At 36.7% G+C, this 23,869-nt stretch overlaps 1 pseudogene; it reads right to left on the bottom strand.

Moving 5' to 3' along the window:
* Positions 1-12,716: 12,716 nt before the first annotated feature.
* On the bottom strand, positions 12,717-12,835 carry LOC129890936 (5S ribosomal RNA; annotated as a pseudogene).
* Between the last annotated feature and the right edge of the window lie 11,034 nt (positions 12,836-23,869).

Genomic DNA, 23,869 nt, shown 5'->3' with positions numbered 1-23,869 from the left:
AGACATCAAGACTAGCTTTCATTTTTTTTTACTCTTACATTCCATGTAAACAGAACTACGTCTCGACCTGACTTCCCACGGTGGGGTACGTAGGCAGCCCACATCGGGTTCGGTCCTCTTTTAGAAAATCCAAAAACATCATTTCCATGTATTTAGAACTACGCTCGACCTGACTTCCCTCAGCGGGATACGTAGGCAATCCTTGCCGGATTCGGTCCCTTTATAGTTTAACTTTTCTATTGTACTCGAACTACGTCCTGACCTAATTCCACTTGGATACGTAGGCAACCTTAAGGGTTCGGTCATACCTTAGAAAACTCTCCTTTAGTTAGGTATCATTAGAACGTGAAGGATCTCGGGAATAAATCAAGAGAAGCATCGTCAGAAGACAAGACACAAGAAAGATTACATTTGGATATAGAGAAGCACGATGGACTCCAAATCATGTCATAACCTTAAGATGATCTAGGATTACTCTCTCTCTCTCTATATATATATATATATATATATATATATGATATACTCTTTTGTCTAAAAACAAACTATTATTTTTTTTTATTTTTTTTTTTTAATTCATTTATTTACTTATTTATTTATTTTTTTTTTTTAAAAAAATGCTTTTCTACTATTCCACCTACTAAGTCTCTAGGTTAAGATTACTACGGACGGACTATAGAGGTATTGGAGGTTCCTGGTGACGAGGCCTGAATCAGCGAGTCGATACAAATCAACACCCCCTCCCAAACTAAAATTTTCTTTGAGCGCAGGAAAACAGAAGATCGAGGAAGACAACCTCAAGTCTAGAGGATGATTGCAGACACCATTCGACTTCTCAAAATCATAAGCCAAAATATTCTTCCCTTACTTTATTTATCAGAAATACTTTATACTTCGATGTGCTGTCTAAAGGATTTCCCTTTAAATCTTTGCAGGTACGATCGAGATCCGGATCAAAATACTGAAGACAAGGGGGGGCCCATATGATAAATAGGATAGTTTACTTTTGTCAAATATAACTCCATCAATTGGAGCTTGTCTTCTAACCTCGTCAACAACTCCTCCGTCGGAGAATATCGTCTAACTGCATCAAACAAGCTCCCTCGATTGGAGAACGCCATCTAACACCATTCAAAACTCCGCTGACCGGAGGCTGTATATATCCATTACCGTTCGATTGTATATATCCACCGAATATTGTATATAGCGAACATCATTCAAACTCCGTCGTCTGAAGACTGTATATAACAAATATCATCCAAACTTCGACGTCTGGAGGCTGTATATACCAAATAGTCCAAATTCTACCATTTGGAGGTTGTACATAGCAAACCCCATCAAACTCCTTCGATCAGGAGCATGCATACTACAACGTCGTACATTTACAGTTAAATTTACATTACCAGTTTTACACCGCCGGATACAGGCGTCACTTTACAATCTCTACACCGCCGGATACAGGCGTTACTTTATAATCTCTACACCGCCGGATACTGGCGTTACTTTACAAGTTTTACATCGCCGGATACAGGCGTTACATTACAGTTTTACATCGCCGGATACAGGCGTTACATTTACAAGTTTAACATCGCCGGATATAGGCGTTACATTACAATTTTACACTGTCGGATACAGGCGTTACATTACAGTTTTACACTGCCGGATACAGGCGTTACATTTACAATTTCTACACCGCCGGATACAGGCGTTACATTTACAATTTCACACCGCCGGATACAGGCGTTACATTTACAATTTCTACACCGTCGGATACAGGCGTTACTTTACAAGTCTTACACCGCCGGATACAGGCGTTACATTTACAAGTTTTACATCGCCGGATACAGGCGTTACTTTACAGTTTTACACCGCCGGATACAGGCGTTACATTTACAATTTCTACACCGCCGGATACAGGCGTTACTTTACAAGTCTTACACCGCCGGATACAAGCGTTACATTTACAAGTTTTACATCGCCGGATACAGGCGTTACTTTACAAGTCTTACACCGCCGGATACAGGCGTTACATTTACAAGTCTTACACCGCCGGATACAGGCGTTACATTTACAAGTTTTACATCGCCGGATACAGGCGTTACATTTACAAGCTCTACACCGACGGATATAGGCGTTTACATTACAATCACTCCACTAGACGGAGGACACTAACACTACAACATAGAACTCCTTTTAAGCAACAAACTAGAGCAAGCTAGTGGAATGTCAAGCATCCCTAGCTACGCCAATGATTCTCTTTCGAAACTCAACTGGACTCGATTCTCCAAGTTTTGGATTTGAATAACTCTTTCATGTCTCAGCATCACCATGACTCGATACTGGGGCAATTTATTTTGAAAATTCCCATTCTTTTCTCTACCATAGGTCTTTAGTAGAAATTACTATGGAGCATTTCTCATTCCGAGTTTGTTTCTTAGAATTACCTCCAACCTGATTTCCCACATACTAGAATATGCTAATAACCTCGGTTCGAGCGTTGATCATATTCATTCTATTCGTGCTAACATCCCCATACGTTCATCCCTCTTAAGAACTCGGTGTCACCATAATCCAACACTGGGGCAAATTTTGAATTCGATCAAAATTTGTTGTGATTCTATAATCCAGAACTACACACGGCCTGATTCTCGTATAACCAGAGATATGTAGGCAACTTGAAACTGAAGTATCGGCTGCAATATTTTTTCAACTCCCACTCATTTTATTAGGTCCCTCTGAGGTTGTCTCATCGATCGGACAAAATCGGCTACTCCGTCAAATTTCTTTGCTCGTCAATTCATCCCTCATTCCCAAGCAAAGAAGGGGCAAGCTGTTGACACCCAATTTTGGCCGACCTATAATTATTTTTTGAATTACTATCTTAATAGATAAACATTTTTTTTAAAAATTATTTTCTTGAATTATATATATATATATATATATATATATATATATATATATATGTATAAAGTTAATTATTTTTAGTTTTTATCAAAAAATAATAATAATAATAATAATAGTAATAAAAAATCATATATTTTAGATTTCATAGCTTATAATATTTTTATTTATTAATATTATTAACATCATTTTTTTTTTGTTTATGAAAATAACAAGCTTTGTACATTCAAATATTTTTCACATTATTTAGTATATATTATACGTGTGTGTATGTGTTTTCTTTCTAAAACATTACTTAACTAAGTATATTTTACCAATTTACTTATTCATATTAATTTGTGCATATTTCACACCTATTTTAATACGACTTATATGCACATCCATATAAAGTTGTTACTTAATTAAGTTTATTATGTATTTTAGTTAATATATATGTCATACATCTATTTTAGTATGCATTATATACATATGTTGCATCACGTATATATACATATATATATATATATGTCACTTAACTGAGTCCTTTTTATAATTTACTTATTTATATTAATATATACGTATTGCATATCTATTTTAATATGTCTTATGTACATATGTATATAAAAGGGTTATCATTTAAGTTTATTATATATTTTGACTTGTTTATGTTAACATATTTATTACACATCTATTTAGTATGTATTATATACATGTGGGTATTTTATATGTATATACACATATATTTATATTATACGTATATGCATATTACTTTATACATGTAATATTATAATTTGATAAATTTATGATTTTTACTTATTCAACATGTATTTGATAATTAATTAGATGACATTTTATTTTTACAACTAATTAGAATTATAGCCTAACTCAATTTAATATAATCTATTTTATTTCAATCTCATCCGTTCGTTTAATTGATCGGACGACTCTCATTCATCCTTATCTCTCTCCATCTCTAACCACCCTAAACCTAAACTAATCTTTAATTTTTTTTGGGGTCATCTTCTCAAAAGAGAAGAAAGACACACCGCCGCCTCCTCCATTTTTACTCTTCCATCGTTGTCTCCTTCTTCGCCGGAGAAACCAACAAAATCTCGCGCTGTCCCCCCCTCTCTCTCACGCTGTCTCTCTCTCTCACACGCTGCTCTCTTCTTCTCTCCTTCGCCGTCAGCCTCACGCCGCCGCACCATCGAAGTACAGCAGCCAGCAGCTGCAACAACGCAGCAGCTCCGACGGCAGCGAGCTCCAACTCGACCTGCAGCAGCAGCTTCGCGGACAGCAGCAACGACGAACACACGAGCAGCAGTGACAACACGCAACGCGCAGCTGCAACAGCAGCAAAACGACCCCTCACACAGCCACCGTACGCCGTCATTAGCCGAGCAAGTCAAGAGATCAAAAACGGATCTGTGAAGATCCGTCTTGGTATTTTTCGTTTAACTCTTATTTACTATATGCTATTGTTTTTTCATGAATAGATCTAAAAGTTCTTGCTCCCTTTTATGATTATTGTGTATTTGTTAGGTAAATTTATGTTATTGTTGAATTGTTTAATATTGATGAATGTGTGATTATTATTATGATTGATGTTATAGTTAAATGTTCATATGAAAAGATGTGGGTATGGTAAATATGATTCATAAGAGTACAGTTGCAGAAAATTTTGATTGAGTTATATATTGATGATTATATATTATATGGTGTAAAAATTTCATTTTTTGATTTTAAATGAAAAGTTCTTAATAAGTCCTTGCTTGGAATATTTTGATCTTCTCATACTAAACTCCATTTACAGATTTTTATTTTTCATAACAAATATTGGGCTAATTGATTACTTTATCTATTATTCTTATTCTCTTGCTTGTAAGATCCATATTATTCACATGTTACTACATCACTTTAGTTCTTTATTTTTGCTCCAAATAATTTTATAAACTCAAGATTCAAAGATTTTTGTTCATTCCTAATCGATTGAGATCACAGAATATGTTTATGTTGTTTTTGTCCATGTTCATATTCATGTTCATGTTCATATTACTACATTTTAATTATGCACAAGTTTAGATCGTTCTATTGAAGACAGATCTTTACAAATTCTCTCAGGTATTATCGTTCTAACCATTAGTGGTTTAAACTTTATTCGTTGAAGTTTAATTTGCCTATGGATTTAATATGAGCTTTATGATGCTGCTTGTTATGTGAGAATCATGAAATTGATAATTTTGCCTTAACTTGAGTTCAATAATTTTGCATTTATGTTAAAACTTGTAATATTTTATGTTTTGTTTGGATTCATACAATTGAATTTATCTGCTTGGGAAATCTGAATTAGATGAAAGTTGATTTTTTTTTATTTGAATATGTGGTTGAATAATTTCAATGCAATTATTATCGGTGGGTCCCCTTGGCATGACCTTTTTGACTTATGAAACATCTTTTGAATAAAGTTTGGATCAAATCTAAAAAGAAGATGTGGTTTTGATTTTTGTGGAGAGAATTTTGAAAATATTGTCATATTTTTGAAATGAAATACACCATCACTGACTTATTTGTCAAAGGTTTGAAATTCAAAATCAACCAGTAGATTTTGTTGATTTCATGATTTTTTATTCATGTGTGTATCAATATAAAAAGACATACACACACAAGTAACAGACAGAGAACAAACAGAGAGAAAAGACAACAAACAGACAAAAAAAGAAAGGGGACGAAACACATAAGAAAAACAAAATACATTAGAACACAAGAGAGCGCTTTAACAAAAATACTTAATTGCTTTTAAGTTCTTTCTTTTGCCTCTTTGCTACTTCAACTTGTTTGGATCTCGGATATTGCTACCGCTTTTCATTAACATAAAACTCATATTAACCGGTTAGTACTTTCTTTTCCTATTTTATTGTACTGTCTTTACTTTAGATTCTTACATATTATATCTTGTCAAAATAAATACATGAAGTATCCAGGTTAGTTCCCATTTTCCTCAATATATTAGTTTATTATTTTGAAATATGTTCTTGCTTTGTTTGTTTGCTTTGTTGTAGTAAGATTGTATAATCATGATATATCGCTACATATTTGTATATTGTTTGTATTTTGCTTATGCTTTAAGCAGGATTTGAACTTTAAAGTTCAAGACATGAAGAGTTCGCCTGGACCGGAGATCTGAAATTTTATTACTCTACTTCGAATTTTTTTATTATTATTTTATGTTACTTTATTTATTTGCTTCTCTATGCGGTTTTGTAATAATTTTGTAAGTAACTCTCTATATAAATAATGAAAATTGGGGAAAATATATGGGGAGGGGATATACTTGCTACTTGCTTTATTTATTTATTTTTTAGTTTATCATAAAATTATGTGTTTGAATGCATGTGATCTAGTTATACTACTCATTTCCACATGCTTAGGTCCATTTATTCACGATATAAAAATTTATATTTTTTACAAGATGTTTACTTTATATATATATAAAAAATAACAATAAAAATGATCTAAGAATAGTTCGTTAAATATCGTTTATCATCCTACATGTTTAAAAATAATTTGTTTATTTTATATGTGTTATCTTTGTTTATGAAAAATCTCATTTAATAATTACTTTGATGATATTTCCACATTATAACATGTACTTTAAGACTAAAACCATGAATATAGTTTCAAATAATAGCTTTATCATATTAATTATCTAGACATTATATATGTAGGATCTACTAAATCATTTTGAATGTAGTAATAATCATATTTAGATTTAAATGCCATTTTGTGTAGACATTATGTTCATTGGATTTACAATTTTAATTACATCATGTTTAAATATTTTAATTAAAATTTTAATATGCTAGTCATTTGGAAATCATGTGCATGAGATTTTATGTTGAATATCATATAGCAAATCATGTTTATAGGACTTAATGAATATTTTAGTATTTTTTATAGGAATTAAGTTATGCTTATAAGATGTCAAATATTTTCATTATATTGATTCACATCGAAATCATGTCTAATATAGTGTGTTGTCAACCATAAATCATACCTATAGTTTTTTTAATAAAATTTAGAAATCATGCCATTAATATCATGTTTAGATCTAATTTAAAGCAATAGTTTGTTAATAAGATCGTTGATTTTATGTTTGTTAGGACGTTGAAAGACTAAATCTTAGTTTACTATCCTTGTTATGTATTTAAAACGTGTCATCTAGTTTAATGTCTTGAACTTCCTTTAAATATACATATGAAAGTAATAATATGCCCAAAATCTTGCCTCGTTTGAGTTAAATTACCAATCCTCATACTATTTGAATAATTGTTAATTAATCAATTTTATATTAGAACATTCTCTTTATTTAAAATCATATTATTCCATATTTATAAACTTTATCCAAGATTTTCAGCAAAGTAGTAAAAAATGTATTCTAAATATTAGGAAGAACTCACACGAGTTATTGTAGTTATCATGCTTATAGTTTCTGCGCCTTTAATAAATATTTCATCATATTTCTATATTTTAGAAATCATGTTCATAGGTTTAAATAATAATTTCAGCATATCTTTTGATTGTAAATATTTTAAGAACATTGTTTTATGTAGAAATCATACCCATAGATAAAAATTGATTTTGCCGGTTAAAATCATATCCCCTGTAATGTGACGTTATTATGTATAAAAATCATGTCTATAAGATTCTAACAAATATTTATTGTATTATTCCGTTTTGAGGCCATGTCTACATTTTAATAAATTTTCATTTCATTTAGAAACCATATCTATAGTATTTTAATAAATCTTCAGCATGTTATTAACTAAATCATATTAATAGGATTTATAAACACTATTAGTTAATAGCTAAAATTATCAAGCATGCCTTCTTTATTACAATCGCCTTTGTAATTAACATTGCCTTCATATATTTAAAATAATGAAATTTATTGTCTATCTTATTCAAGTTTTATATTTTACAATATCTACGTCTGATTATATGCACACTCATAATTATTATGACCTTCACAACTTATCTGTGTTTTCAAGCATGCTAATTAATTAATTTAGAGGCTTACTTGAGATTTTATGTGCTAACTGCTTGTCCTATCTGTTTTGTTTGACGATGTGTCTAATTATGATGCCTATATTTCCTCTGGTCTAAAACTTATCCTAAATAGTACATCCAATGCCTCTTGGATATTAAGTTGGGACGTTAGACACCTTTTAAAGACGTTAGTTTTTATTATTTCTTTTAGATCGCTTTAGGATTATAATAATAAATAAACTTAAGAGGGGTAGGGGTAATTAGGCCCTTCGGAAATGATGGAAGTTGACCCGAGCAGAAAAATGACAAAAACTTTATATATTTTGTCTTCCAATTAATGAGCCGGCGCTGATCCGAAGAAAATAAGAACGTAGATAATTTTATTTCCTGTCGACTTTTAAATATTTTTGTTTGTATATATTTTTGGGGTAGTTTAATATTTTAAAACTCAAATGATTTTTCGCATCCTTAATCTTATTAGAAATTTCACCCAAATTAGATTTACAACATATTATATATTCATATATCTACACTTGCCTATTATCTTATTCATTTTTCTTTTATTGTGGCTACAAATAAAGTAACCATTGCTAATACTAGACATTTATTTTACCATAAATTAAGTAAGTTATTTATTCAAATGATTTTAAAATATACATTTGTATTTTTTTATATATTTTAAGTATATTATTTATTATTTATTTATACAATAAATATATTATTATTAAATTTGGGTCATTCATATATAAGATGTATATATATGACATACCTTATATTTTTACTATTTTTTCAAAATTAATAAAACCTTTCTTCTTAATATTTCTAAAACAAACAAAATGAATAAATATCCCTAATCATTTTTCTAAAACTAAATTTAAGGACTATCTTTGGATAGGCTCTGAGGGATGCCTAATACCTTCCCCTCGAGTAACTAAAACCCTTACTTAGAATCTCACAGGTTTCGCAAATCAAAACAGAGTTTACATTTACAATGGTTTTCCTAATATTTTCCTTAAAATTAGGTGGCGACTCTAAACAAACAATTTCAAAATCAGAGGCATAGCCATTTTTTATGTTGTGAACTATTTCGACCCGCTCGAAAATAGGGTGTGACAATGTGTATGCGGATCCCCTGAAGGAAAGTACAGACTACATAAAGCTTATTCTCTTTCTTCTTTTAGGCATGCCTTTGTCTTAGTTGTAAGTTGAATATGATCTAAGCTCTAGGGTAACTCTATTCTCAAACATCTCTTATTTACTTCTGCATATTGAACTCCTATAGTAGTCAAACTATTTCCCTGGAAACTGGTATATGTTAAAAAGGTACCAAAGGTACAGGCTCCAAGTCTTAAAGACTATACGAGATTAAGTGTTTTGATTCCATAAATGATTTGGCCCTACATTAATACATGTCTAGGGTCCCCGAGATTACTTTTGAGACATCCCATAATGGCATTTAGAGGACACTCGAGATGACTACACCGTTACTCGGGTCCTCAAATAAAAGCTTAACTTTCTTATTCTGTCGAGTCTCTGATAATGATTTAAATTGCATATAGTTACTCACTACTTTACTCGTGTATATTATAACACTTCTTTCCTTGAGTCCCGGGACAGGATATGTTCTCGTGCACAGTTCACTGCATTATTCCTTGAGTCCCTCAATAGAGGGCCAGGATACGTGTATAGATATGATGATGTGTTGTAATAAGGTGGTGATGGCACTAGGTCCATGATGGTTTTATAGAGATGATTTTACAGAGATGATTCACCGGACCCCCGAAAGGGCCGGCTATATGATATGACTCGAACATGCATGTTTTTGTAATTCACAAAATACAGGTATAGGTTTCTGAATTGATATCTTATCCCCTGTTTCTCTATCTCAGATATGCTTCCAGTTGTATTATATTATGTTTTACATACTCAGTACATATATCGTACTGACCCCCTTTCTCGGGGGGCTGCGTTCATGCCCGCAGGTATAGATACAGATTTTGGGAGTCCGTCAGCTTAGGATTCCATGCAACTCAGTTGGAAGAGGCTCCATTGTATCGGGGCCTAATTTTTTGATACTATCCACGGATGTATAAAAATTATTTCATCCATTCAGGGGTACGGCGGAGGCCCTGTCCCGCCATATGTTGTCATTTATATGTTTAGAGGTCTGCAGACATGTATATGTGGGTTGTGTATGTCAGTTTGATTAAGCTGGGTCTACATGATATATGATATATGTTATTATGTTATGGCAGCCTTGTCAGCTTGTGTGCCCTGTCATGTTGTGATACAAATGAAAAGGGCTACAGTTTATGAAAATGTTATCGCCAGTGGGTCTCTGTTACATGATGTTGTCTTATTTATAGTTCAATGTGACTATAGCTGATAGATATGTATACGGGGGGTCCAGATAGGACCCCAGTCGCGGCCTACGGGGTTGGGTCATGATAGAAGTGATATCAGAGCAGTTCGTCCTCGGATTGTCTGCAGACCGTGTCTAGTAGAGTCTTGTTTATCGGTGTGTTGCGCGCCACATCTATAAACAGGAGGCTACAAGATATTTAGGATGTTACTTTTCTTCTACATCTGAGATCGTGCTATAGATTCGAGTCATAGGAAAATTCCTTATACTAACCTTGGATCTTAACAGAAGGACGACACCAATAGAAGGAGGTAATTGACGACATGGAAAGTTATGAAGCATGCAGGTAAGTAAAGTAAAGCCACGGAAGATATCCGTCGGGTAAGGTATTGAAATATAAAGTTGAAACCTGAAAGGAAAGCAGACAGAAAGTGCAACAGATGTAGTTTGGAGTTGGACATATGAGGTAAGTCCAGTATTTTTATATTATTGTTGACGTTGAAAACCCTATGTGGCCGCGATATGAGATGACATTGAAAGCCCTGTGCGGCTGTGATGTGATATGTATATATAGATGTTGGCCCTGTGAGGCATTGTGGGTATTTTCTGCGTGCAGGTTTTGGGATAAGTAAGAAATATAGAGGGAACTCTGTCGAAATTTTCCCAGAACAGGGAAAAGGGAATAAAAATAGCTTTATAACATGTCTTGGAAGTTAATACCAAGTACCCCTACTATGTTCAACTAAAGCTGTAAGAGGTACCCTTTAGGTGGTCGATAAGGGGCACCCTTTTTACTTGAAGAATTTTATTTCGGAGGAACAAAGGCTTATTTAAGTAGTAAAGTTCAGATTACGATATCTCCAGCCGTATTTGTATTGTAGGAATATACACAGAGGGCTCAGAATGAAGGATAAGATGTCCCGCGAATGAGTTTCACTCTTTTAAAAAAAAAATACCAAGCCCTCAACTCCTAATTGTAAATTAGATGAGTTGTTCATAACTCGAGGATAAACTCAGAAGGAGACCAGGTAGGTCAAGTACTAAAAAAAGTACTGTGATGTTTAAGAGGTTCTGATTTCTTCCAACAATGGTTGGAAAATGATGTACGATAATAGTTTATAATTTGCCACCGACTAATTGGGGAAAGAACCTCTAATAGAAGCACCTCAAAGAGATGTCACGAACCAAATATATATACGAGTTAAAAGGGGGATATGTAAGTATGAACTGAACAGTGTGATACGAGTATGCAGGGATAAATTGGAACCACTAGTAAGACGCACTTAGTACGCATTGCCTAAGTTAAAGGCCTGCATTGAGAATGCAGTAAGAGCATGAGGCTTAAGATACAAAGCAATGACGCGTGTACATAACGTCGCCCCAAAAATAGTGGGATCCTTAAGGGACGAGGATGGAAAACTTAAGGAACAAATGACGTAACTTCTATTCTCCCCAAGAAGCAAAAGATATAGGTTGGGACAAAACCACTACTTCGAGAAAACCTGGAATAGTTATCATCGGAATACTAGCACTACCTAATTGGGATTGGAACAACTACAAGTTCTAAGTAATTCTTGGAAAAAGAAAAAGTAGAAGGTGGCCTTGGACGAGTTGTTCCCTGGGTCACATTGTTCAAGTACTGATTAGTAGATAAGACATCACGTTAGATATGGAAAGGTTCTCGTTGCTTCATAATTTAATCAAGGCTCCGTATGCGGATAGTCAGATTATAAACATGCAGATAAATGAAGACATGATGCGGTACCAAATAGATTGATGAAAGGAATTGGACAAAAATTTAGACTGGATATAGAGATGTAGAACAAAGTACAAATAGAGGAAAGTGCGGGTACCCCCTAAAGGGGGGAAGTTAATGAGAAAATGGCAAAGGTAGGAGGAGGCAATTGATATAGCAATAAATGTGAGATAGACGTCTAAACTTTGATAAGATATCTTGCTAAACCAAGTTGGAAAGGTCCGGAAGTTACCAATAATTGTATGGAAGCCGGAATGCTACATAAGGTAGCGTTAAGAAGTTTGTGACGAGACCCTGAACAACATAACACTAGAAGGCGGCTGCGTATAAAAACAGATGAATGTACCAATGAAAGGATATCGAATAATTCAGGAGACACTACGAAGGATAATAACAGCATGCTAGACCAAAATCCAAAACGTTGGTTATAGAATTAGGCGCAAATAATGTTGTGATAGATAAATAACCAAAGAAAAATGAATAGAAAGCCTCCTGTGGTAGAAAATGAGGAGAACACAAAGTGAATAGAGGATGGTGGAGCTAAGGTTCTTCGTCGATATTGGAGGCAAGATAACAGACAAAAGGATAGGGAAGAACATAAAGACTCGCCAGACAACGCTGAGGTAAATCTGGAGCTAAGCCAAGTGCTCCACACATTATGGTAAGGATTACAATGAAACGTGACACGAAGACTTCCCAGGAGGTCACCCATCCCAATATTACTCCCGCCCCAGCATGCTTAACTTCGAAATTCTAATGGAACGTAATGCGTTAGTGCTGGTATGATCACGCGAGATGGATGAATCTGAACTACGGACGGAGAAACAATATGGGATTACGTACCTGGAGTATTATAAGATACGTTAAAGTAATTCTAACAAGGACTTAAGCAAAACAAGGAGGATTAGCTACTTGCTAACTGATGACACATTCGAATGCCATAGTTCGTAAACATAGTACCTGTTAATAAGAGGCAAACCACCGAAGGGTTATATGGACTAGTAGGATAGGTAATTTCGACACCACTGGGCAACCGACTCTAAGGGCAAGAAAAAGCAAAATAGTTGATGTAACTTATGGATGACAGGAAGTAATACCCAAGGTCAAAAATTCCACAAATGTTACCTGTGAATTAATGGTGTTGACCCTTGCTCCTTCGATCACAAGTTACCTACTCCGCTGAGAAGGTATAAAGTTATAAGGTAAAAGAGTGGTAGGACCTAACGGAGTCTCCACAGCTATTGTCCTAGGCAAGGGAGCCCAAGTTGTGATTAACTATTGAGAGATGCAGAGATGGGTTAAGTCAAACTATCGAGATGGATCTGATACTATGGGTGAAGTGAGACATGGCCACGAGTAGACCAAAGATCTTCCCCGACATCGAATATAGGATAAGGGAGAAGAAAGAACCAAAAGAATAAAGTGCCAGTTAAAGTTCTAAAAGGAATCAAGAAAGATTATACGAGGCTAACGGTTCCCAAATTATCCACGCATTATGCACCCATTTTATACTCGGTAGGAGTAGGGTGCTATATGAGTTATTGTGATTAGGCTAATGAATCAGCCCATTTGCTTCCAATCAAGAGCACCTATGCTGCTGAAATTAGAGGGAGTTATAGAACATGGAGAATGGTAAGGTTCCGTGAGGTTTCCTTATCTAATATCCCATATAAAGGGACTTCAATTATAATTAACGCCTTGAGATCAGTCCAAGAAGAGATCAGGAGCACAGACGGGTCTTAGTACCGCATTCCTCCCTCAATCTACTAAACAGACTGAGCGCACTATTAGATGCTAGAAGATATGTCATAAGCCGGGAGACTAACTTCGAAGGTAGCCGGAATGATTATCCCTCACTTATCAAGTTGCCTACAATAATAATTACTACTCTAGTATTCCAATGGCCCCGACATGATTAAGCAAGCTATTAACTAAAAGTCCAGAGTCAGCAAGAATGATATACAGATAATCGACATCGACATACAGAGTTCAAGTTGATGATTGGGTGTTCATCATAGGGTCACCTAGAAAAGAAAATTGACCCAAAATATGTTAAACGGTATCAAGTTACTCATAAGGTGGGCAACGTGTCTGGTAAGTTCAGCTTACCACCTCATTTGGAAACTATACGCCCAGTCCATCAGATAAGAATGCTTCACAAAGATACTGATGAGACACCCAGGGTATATGCCATAGGTGAGGTCCAGGAAATGGAATCCGGTGAGGAAAAAACTACCGCTATCCTAGATCGGCAAACTGAAAGATTATAAACTAAAGACGTGCCTTCCGTCAAGACACAGTGGAAAAAACAAAAACCAGAAAGAGAGTGACCGGGGAAACTGAGGAAAGCAGGAAACACAAGTATTCTCACCTATTATCGACATCAGCAGGTAACCCCAACTCTTGAAACTCGTATATTAAGTGCCTGGGTAGAAGTATGTATTATGGAAACAATAAAGAATCTCCCTACGATTTGTATAAGGTGCTAAGAGAAGTTTTGTCTAACATTCGGGGACGAATGTTCTAAAGGGGGGAAGGATGTTACACCCCACGCTTTTAAAACTCGAAACGTCTCATAAGTTCCTTGGACATTATCATATGAACCGGATATGCTACGACACTATCGAATGACTCCAACGAAGGGAGGATGTAATACCCCATAGTAGAGAAGGTTGGAGATGAAATCATAAGAGTTCGGAAGGAATTGGAGGCCAAGTAATGGGTCGTAGGACTCAAGTTACCTACGTAAGCTACTAACTTGGAAGTATTACATACTTAAGCTATTGGAGTACGTACCAAGATTACGTAGTAGGGATTTCATAGGCTCTTAAAATAAGACGAGATTACGAACCCACGAGGGAGAAGAAAAAATGACACGTGGCAGCCAATGGAGGAGTGCCACGTGGCAGAACCTCAAGCAAGCAGGTGACCCACCTGCTTGGGGTCAAGGGAGGTGGGCCCCACTGCCACGTGGCAGCCCCTAGTTGGCAGCATGATACGGTGGCCAATCATGGCTCGACATGTGTCACCATAAGGGGCTGACACGTGTCACCTCCAAGGCATCCCATATATACATGTTAAAATGACTCTTAGTCATTCACTTATCCAAAATTTCAGCCAAAAACGTGAACAAAAGGAAAAAAAAACAACCTAAGGCTAAGAGAGAGTGTTATGGCGGCAACAAGGAAAACAAAGGTAAGCTTCCACTTTTGCTCCATAAATTAAGTATATACAGTGTTCCTTAAACATGTGGAGGTGTATATATGTGTATTAGGATGCCTACGGAACCATGGTTTCAATTTTACACTTGGAGCAAACAAGAAGAAGTTTAAGGAAAACTTAGAAAGCCAAAAAGACAAGGTTACGGGTTTGGTCTCAAAAAGGTGAGCCTCTGAGTTTTGTTCCGTGAATTAATTATTTTAGGTGTTACAAGGTTATATAATAGTGTTTGACAACCAAAAATTTCAATTTGGGGCAGCAAGGAAGTCATACAAACAGTCCTCCTAATTTCAGCACGTCTAGAGAAGTTCCGAGGTGCGACTTGACAATTTTGGCCAATTTCGGGTAAGGTAAGGTTTCTTATTTTAAGTTGGACTTTATGGAGTTGTTATAAATGGTGTTACACGCCCTATTTGTGGCTGGAAATATGAAAATGGCTTAGAAATACTTGGCGTTCGGAATAAACTAATTTGTAGTCGTTATAGTTGAATTATTGTCGAAACAAAGTGCTGTTCTTGTGAGGTGCTGCTGCAGGGGTGTGGCTTGTGGTTTCAGGGCCTAAAAATGTTCTAAATGAGGTGGGGGATCTGCTGGTTGCAGCCACATGACCCCTGACTCGCACGGTTAAAGGTTTGGCAAAAATTGAAACTAGAAACTTCATTTTGATATCGTATTTTGGATAGGTCGTTTGGAGTCTATATTGTATATTGTTGGTGTGAGTTGCTGCAGGTTGTTGTTGTTGGTTGGCTGTAGGTCTTAGGGACCTAATTGGAAATTCGGATAGGGCACATTATAGGGGAGGTGCTGCCCAATTTTCGTTAATGCCTTAACAAACTAAAGAACTAGTCGAGGAAACGACTAAGGGAATAGATTCCATTAACATTAAGGTGTAACCTCAGATACTGAAAAGTTAAGAGTAGTTGATATTCGTATTACTTTATATTGAATAGGTTCAGAAGACAACGAGGCGAGCAAGATAAAGGGTAACTCCCAAGAGGTATGTAAAGCTTTCTCGTGGCATGTTTTGGTATAAGCTCGTACAGCTATCTTTCTTTCCTTTTGGCAAGTTTTAGCCTTAAGTGAATTGTGTGTGGAATGTGGGGATAATTCCATTCCAAAAACTCCATGTACGCCTCATAACCCTATCCACTACTTAGTTTTGGAATTTCTGTAAGGATTGAGTATTGCCTAGTAAGGTTTCTACGTGTTAAACAGTAGTGTGTGAAAAGCTATCTCTCATTTTCCTTGACACGTATTTGATACAAAAATGAGGTTATGATGCCATAATGATTCACCGAGCCCCATGATGGGCCGGGTACGAAATATGTGTATGCGGATCCCCTGAAGGAAAGTACAGACTACATAAAGCTTATTCTCTTTCTTCTTTTGGGCATGCCTTTGTCTTAGTTGTAAGTTGAATATGATCTAAGCTCTAGGGTAACTCTATTCTCAAACATCTCTTATTTACTTCTGTATATTGAACTCCTATAGTAGTCAAACTATTTCCCTGGAAACTGGTATATGTTAAAAAGGTACCAAAGGTACAGGCTCCAAGTCTTAAAGACTATACGAGATTAAGTGTTTTGATTCCATAAATGATTTGGCCCTACATTAATACATGTCTAGGGTCCTCGAGATTACTTTTGAGACAGCCCATAATGGCATTTAGAGGACACTCGAGATGACTACACCGTTACTCGGGTCCTCAAACAAAAGCTTAACTTTCTTATTCTGTCGAGTCTCTGATAATGATTTAAATTGCATATAGTTACTCACTACTTTACTCGTGTATATTGTAACACTTCTTTCCTTGAGTCCCGGGCCAGGATATGTTCTCGTGTACAGTTCACTGCATTATTCCCTAAGTCCCTCAATAGAGGGCAAGGATACGTGTATAGATATGATGATGTGTTGTAATAAGGTGGTGATGGCACTGGGGCCATGGTGGTTTTACAGAGATGATTTTACAGAGATGATTCACCGGACCCTCGAAAAGGCCGGCTATATGATATGACTCGAACATGCATGTTTTTGTAATTCACAAAGTACAGGTATAGGTTTCTGAATTGATATCTTATCCCCTGTTTCTCTATCTCAGATATGCTTCCAGTTGTATTATATTATGTTTTACATACTCAGTACATATATTATACTGACCCCCTTTCTCGGGGGCTGCGTTCATGTCCACAGGTATAGATACAGATTTTAGGAGTCCGTCAGCTTAGGATTCCATGCAACTCAGTTGGAAAAGGCTCCATTGTATCGGGGCCTAGTTTTGTGATACTATCCACGGATGTATAAAAATTATTTCATCCATTCAGGGGTACGGCGGAGGCCCTGTCCCGCCATATGTTGTCATTTATATGTTTAGAGGTCTGCAGACATGTATATGTGGGTTGTGTATATCAGTTTGATTAAGTTGGGTCTACATGATATATGATATATGTTATTATGTTATGGCAGCCTTGTCGGCTTGCGTGCCCTGTCATGTTGTGATACAAACAAAAAGGGCTACAGTTTATGAAAATGTTATCGCCCAGTGAGGCTCTGTTACATGATGTTGTCTTATTTACAGTTCAATGTGACCACAGCTGATAGATATGTATACGAGGGGTCCAGATCGGACCCCAGTCACGGCCTATGGGGTTGGGTCATGACAGAGATATTGTGACACCCCATACTAATCTAACTTAGATCAATTCTAAGAGCCCTGAAAAAGTTGAGGAAAGTCAATGTCCAACTTACTTGTGTTCGGTTTCTTAGCTATAGATACCCGGTAAAAGTTCGTTGTCTAGCTTACCTATGTTCAGGATTCCTAGCTACAGATACCCGGTTAAAGTTCTCGGTCTAGCTTACTCGTGCTGGACCTCACCCAATTAACTTCCATGGTCTATCCCACTCATGTCGGCTAATTAGCTACAGTTACTCAGTTGTAGTTCGTGGTCCAGCTTGCACGTGGTTAAACTCCCGATTCCTTGATGAATCTTTGGTTAAGTCTTCATCTACTCTCAGTGGTGGGTTGAGGTGTTAGAGTTTGGAAATGGTGCGGTTCAAGTTTGAGAAATGGTGATACTATTAAAGTCCTTTTGGTTCCATTCAATTACTTTTAACTATTCTTGCATATGTCGCGCTTATGGGACTTCGTACTGGTGGTTACTCTTTATTTTTGCATGAGCATACCCATCGGGTTTATGGGAGCCCGATGGAGTTAGTTAGATTCTTTCTCTTTATTTTCTAGTACGCTCTTGTATATATCTGCCTTCATTTCTTGTCCTGTCTTTGGTTATGATTACTTACTCGCATTTCAGTTACTTTTGCTTATCTTGCTCAGTCGGCCTATGATGCCTAATGGGTACTTGTTCTTTTAGTACTCATACTACACTCTACATTTGTTCTCTGATGCAATTCTAAGTACTAGCTACCGATATTGATTCGAGCTAGCTGCGATCGTGATCGGAGGCGAGGGTGAGCATATTGCATCCTTGATTTACCCGTCTCCTTCTGTATAAACATTTTGTCTATGTTTTGCTTTTTGAGACAATGTTGTTTTATTGTCCACTTTTGGGATTTATACTTTTTTACTAGCAGCTATATACAAGTGACTTTCAGGTTTTGGGAGGGATTCTTTTTGATCTGTATATATTTAGTTGCTTCCACCCATTTATGTATGCTCCTATTATTTTCTTTACTGTTTTAGATTAGATTGCTTATCTTCTACCCCGATATACCATTACTTCTAATTTTGAGATATAGGTCGGCTTGCCTACTATTAGGTTATAGTAGGTGCCATCATGACCTGAGAAATTAGGTCGTGACAAGTTGGTATCAGAGCCTCAAGTTCACCGATCTCACTTGTACGGAGATAGCATCTAGTAGAGTCCTATTGATCGGCATGGAGAAATCCGTGACTTATCCTTAGGAGGCTATAGGATGTCTTCAGGAATGTGTCTCTTTTGTACTGCTGTCGTCTAGTGTGTGTCTTTTTGGTTTCTGGAAATCTCACTTATTCCACTCTTTTACAGGATGGGTCGCACACGCGCTAGAGGTAGAGGACAACTACGGAGGCATGCCTAGGCTACAGAACCTTCCCGGGACCTAGAACAGACTCTAAAGGTGGAGGTGGAGCCACTAGTACTCCAATACATTAGCAGCCGGTGGACCTGGGACCAGCACAACCACCGCCTAAGCCGCAGCAACTCCGGACTTACAGGTGATTCTTGCCCAGATTTTGGCTGTAATTGGGGATATGCTGCAGGCCCCAGCTCCAACTACCTAGTACCATAGGACTAGCCTGTACCAGCTATATCGGCTGTTCAACAGCCACCGGTATCAGTCGCTCAGCCTCAGGATTTGGAGTGCGTCATGCCACTCTGAGAGTAGAAGATTCTTGGGGTGTTCCTTCGACTATCACCACTAAGATTTTTTAGGGTTGTGAGTAAGGATGTCCACGAATTTCTACTTACAGGCTGCGAGCGGCTACATACCTTGGGTTTAATGCAGTCGAGAGAAGCTGAATTCACTGCTTATCAGCTAGACGGTCCTGCCAGGCAATGGTGGTGTACATACTTAGAGACTAGGCCAGCTGGATCTCCACCAGTCACATGGGTTGAGTTTTTAGAGGAGTCTAGTACAACTTTTCGTTCGTTTCTCGAGGCTTTCGGTCTAATCTCGAAGCCCATTATGGAATTAGGCTCAAAATGACACTTTTGTCTGGGACCCACATTTTATGAAAATGACCTCGTATGGGAATTTCAAATACGACATTGAGTCCAAAATGTCAAATTTGGTAGGGTACCATGTCTTATTTGCATGCACGGGGTTCCAAGCAAATCCCAAGCACCCAGTGGATAAAGCGACCAGGCACCTGGGGGCTGGGGTCACTTAAGCGACACATCGCTTAGGCAAACATATGTCGGCGGGTATCATTTAAGCGACCATCTAATATTCGCTTTTACGATACTTGAGGCTTATTCCTATGTTCAGATTTTTAATTAAGTGTCAAACTTTGAGATACGATTTCTCTTTCAATTTAGAGGCAATTTGGGTTATTCCAAGGGCTAGTTTGTGTAGTTTTTCAAGGGAATCCAGTGGTATGTTCAGAACTAGGATTAAAGCTTCCTTCGAGATAAATTTCTCTCTTTCCAATGTGTTTAATGTTTGGTCTGTAGCTATTTTGATGGGTTAATTTTGTTCTTTTTTGGAACACAAGATTGGGATAGCAGTTAAGGCCTATTCTCAAAGTCAATTTCGTGAGTTATAAAGCGGTCCCACAACTCCTGATTTTGACTGCAAAATTGGACCATTTCTGACTTTGATAATTTTAATGTCATAACGATTGTATTGATATTGTGAGTCTATTTTTAACAATGTGATAGCGTTCTGAGGCCGTACAAAAAGAAAAAGCTCCAGCGAAGTGATTTTGAGCGTGTGTGTTTAGCCAACAGGTAGGCTTCGACTTTTCTTTCTTTAGATTGAGCTGGAATATGTGAACTCATGTTGGTATAGATGGAATTTGGGTTGGGTAGCTTATGTTTATATCTTAGGTGTTATAAATCATGTTATAGGCGCTTATCGGGTTTTTTGGGTAATTAAAGCATGCGATCTCTTTTGTTAAATGTTAGTATTATAAGTGGCGTTGATTTCCTATTTTGGTATTGTGGAACATGTTGGCCTTAGTATAGATTGTGAAACTTGCTTTAGATACCCCGACGTCACTCCAGCGGGCTTCAATCCTTGTATAATGACATAGCAGGCTAATGTCTAGTAGTTGGCCTTAGCTAGGCAGTAACTTTTCTCTCAAGAACAACCTTGCCCATATTTCCTATGATTGATACTTTTGGGATGCGTCGATGATAATAGACTTCGTGTTTAGTTTGTTTCGATTTCAGTTAAAGCCTAGGCGATATATCATTTGACTCATTATGGAAGAGATCCTTAGTAATTATTAGCATCCAATTGGAAAGAATAATATTCTGCACCATCAATTAAATCATTTGTGAGCATGCGGGTCCTAGTCCCAGCCTCTATTCTAGAATACCATCAGGGAGAATTCGGGTCCCAGTCCCAGCCTCTACCGACCTGTTAGCATGGCGAGCATCCAAGTCCCAGTCCCAGCCTCGATCACACAGATGACTTATGGTGAGCATTCGGGTCCCACTCCTGTCCTTGACCGTACTAATGGCTTAGGGTAAGCATCTGGGTCCCAGTCCCGACCTTGACCAAGCTAATGAATTATGGAAAGCATCTAGATTCCAGTCCCGTCCTTGGCCATATTAAGAATTTGGGTGAGCTTTAGGGTGCCAGTCCTGGCCTCGGCCTCTATAGCATTCATGGTTAACTAATTCTTGGAGATTCTTTGTTCAAGGATTATATGGTTCTTCAGTTCTTGGTATTGTAGATTCTTAGTTCCTAGCCTTGTAGTCATAGCTATTCTGTGTACCCGGTGGGCTTATGGGGTTCATTCGGGTTTTATTTAAACTTTCGCTTGAGTGGACCGACTGGGCTTATGGGGGGCCAGTTGGGTGTAGTTAGATGTAGTCTTCCTAGTTTGTATCTTCCTATTAGTTGGGATATTTACATTCCTTACCTTAGATTCTTATTATGACTCTTCTTTAGGCTTATTCGTCTTTTTATATTAATTTTACCCTTCCTACTCAATTGGCCTATGATGCATACTGGGTACCTTATATATGGAAATCATTCTACACTCTGCATCTACTTTCGTAATGCAGAATCAAGCACCAGCTACTGCCCCGGATAAATCAAGCCCGTTGCAGCCAATTCTGGAGACCAGGGTGAGCATTTGTCGTTTTAAGATCATCTTTGTCTCCTTCATCTTGGATGGCCCGTCTTATTGTACTTTTGAGATTAGTCAGTATTGTATATGTACTTTTTGTTCACTTTTGGGACTTATACTCATTTTATTTTGGTAGCAGCTCTATACTCTTGATTTCCATGTTTTGGGAGGGATTTGTTTTGTCTATTTATATATATTTATCTAGGTTTTCCTTATTTCGGTATTTATTGAGTTTCTCTTAGTTCTGTGTAGAATCTCTCCCTTATACCCATTAATTATAGATTTAGGTTACGGGGTTGGCTCACCTACTGGGATTATGGTAGGTGCCATTATGAACTGAGAAACCGGGTCGTGACAATAACTGTAAGATCCTAGAAGTTAGAGAGTTAGAAGCAAAGAAAAATTTCCCAAAACAAGTGCTAACTTCAAATTGATGAGTCTTCCTACTACTCATAGGGACAAGTCGTAGAGGGAAACCTTGGTCTTGTTCAGGACTAAGGGGTAGGAGAAGTTCTATGACTCTGCAGGATGAGTCGTAGACCAAACGACGAGTCCTAATATTGACTCGTAGTATTAGTTCAAAGGCTTAGTTTTGTAGGTTTGAAAGGACCTGCAGGATGAGTGAAGTCTACGACTCGTAGACAAAAGGATTAGTCGTAACCATGACTCGTAAACAAAGATCAGAGACCCCTAACACTCAAGAAATTTAGGACCTACAGGACGAGTCATCTTGACGACTCGTAGAAGGCCTTCGTAGATCCAAAATTTGAAATTTACTGAAGGGTAATTCTGTGTTTTTTCAAGTTTGATTCAATGAATCTAGACACTTTTATGATCAAGTTCAAAGTCTATATATACCCAATTCTTCAAATTCCCCTCCTATGCAGTTCATTCTTCAAACTTTCCCTAAGGCAAGACTCTAAATTCTCTCTCAAGCTTCTCCTACAAATTCAAGCTAGGGTTTCAAGTTTATCAAGATTTTCTCTTCAATTCTAAGTTTATTTTATCAAGGTATGTGGGAATTGATCCATGGGTTCCGTTCATCCATGGAGTTCCAAGGTTTTCCTCAAAAATCTCATGAAATTTTATTATCTTTAAACTCTATTTTTGATGAATTGTGTTGAGTTGTTTCAATTACACATTTAATTATTTTCAATGATCATTATAAGTTTAATATTATATTAATAGCATGATTTCAAGTTGAATTATAAATTTCCATGCATGAAGCTATTTTTAATGATGACTTACATGAATCATGAATATGAAGTCAAATGATTTTCAAGTATCTCATGGTTTCAATCAAATTGATTACGTATTCGAGTTTTACCCTAAATTCAAGTATGAATTATGATTACGAATTCCAATTATGATCAAATTATGAATTTCATGCAAGTTATGGTATAGGTGACTTAGGGCCCTATATTGGTGACCTAGGAACCTAATGATATAAATTATGCAAGTATGATATTGTGATGTTGAAAGGCTTATACTTATATTGCAAGTATATAATGAAAATGAGCTACTCTATGAATGTTAAACCTATGTACAAGTTTTATGATATATGTATAAGTATGATCACTATGTATGTATTTCGTGGGATTTGACTTAGCATCAAATGATGACTTGAGGTGGGGGCTCGACTTGCAGAGTCCTTGTATAAAGTATCTAGTCTCATAATTATGTGCCACTGTAGAATTTACCTTATGTCCTAGCTAGTAGATCCACATATAGTGTATGTACATAACCCGCCTAGCGGGGTAGAATCTACCTTGGCAAGTATATTCCTCTTTCTTCCGCTATATCGGGAAACATC

Source organism: Solanum dulcamara, chromosome 5, assembly GCF_947179165.1.
Source record: "Solanum dulcamara chromosome 5, daSolDulc1.2, whole genome shotgun sequence".
In the NCBI taxonomy this organism is placed as follows: Eukaryota; Viridiplantae; Streptophyta; class Magnoliopsida; order Solanales; family Solanaceae; genus Solanum; species Solanum dulcamara.
Note: the sequence above shows the minus strand (reverse complement) of the source record. Positions and strands in the feature narration are given on the sequence as shown.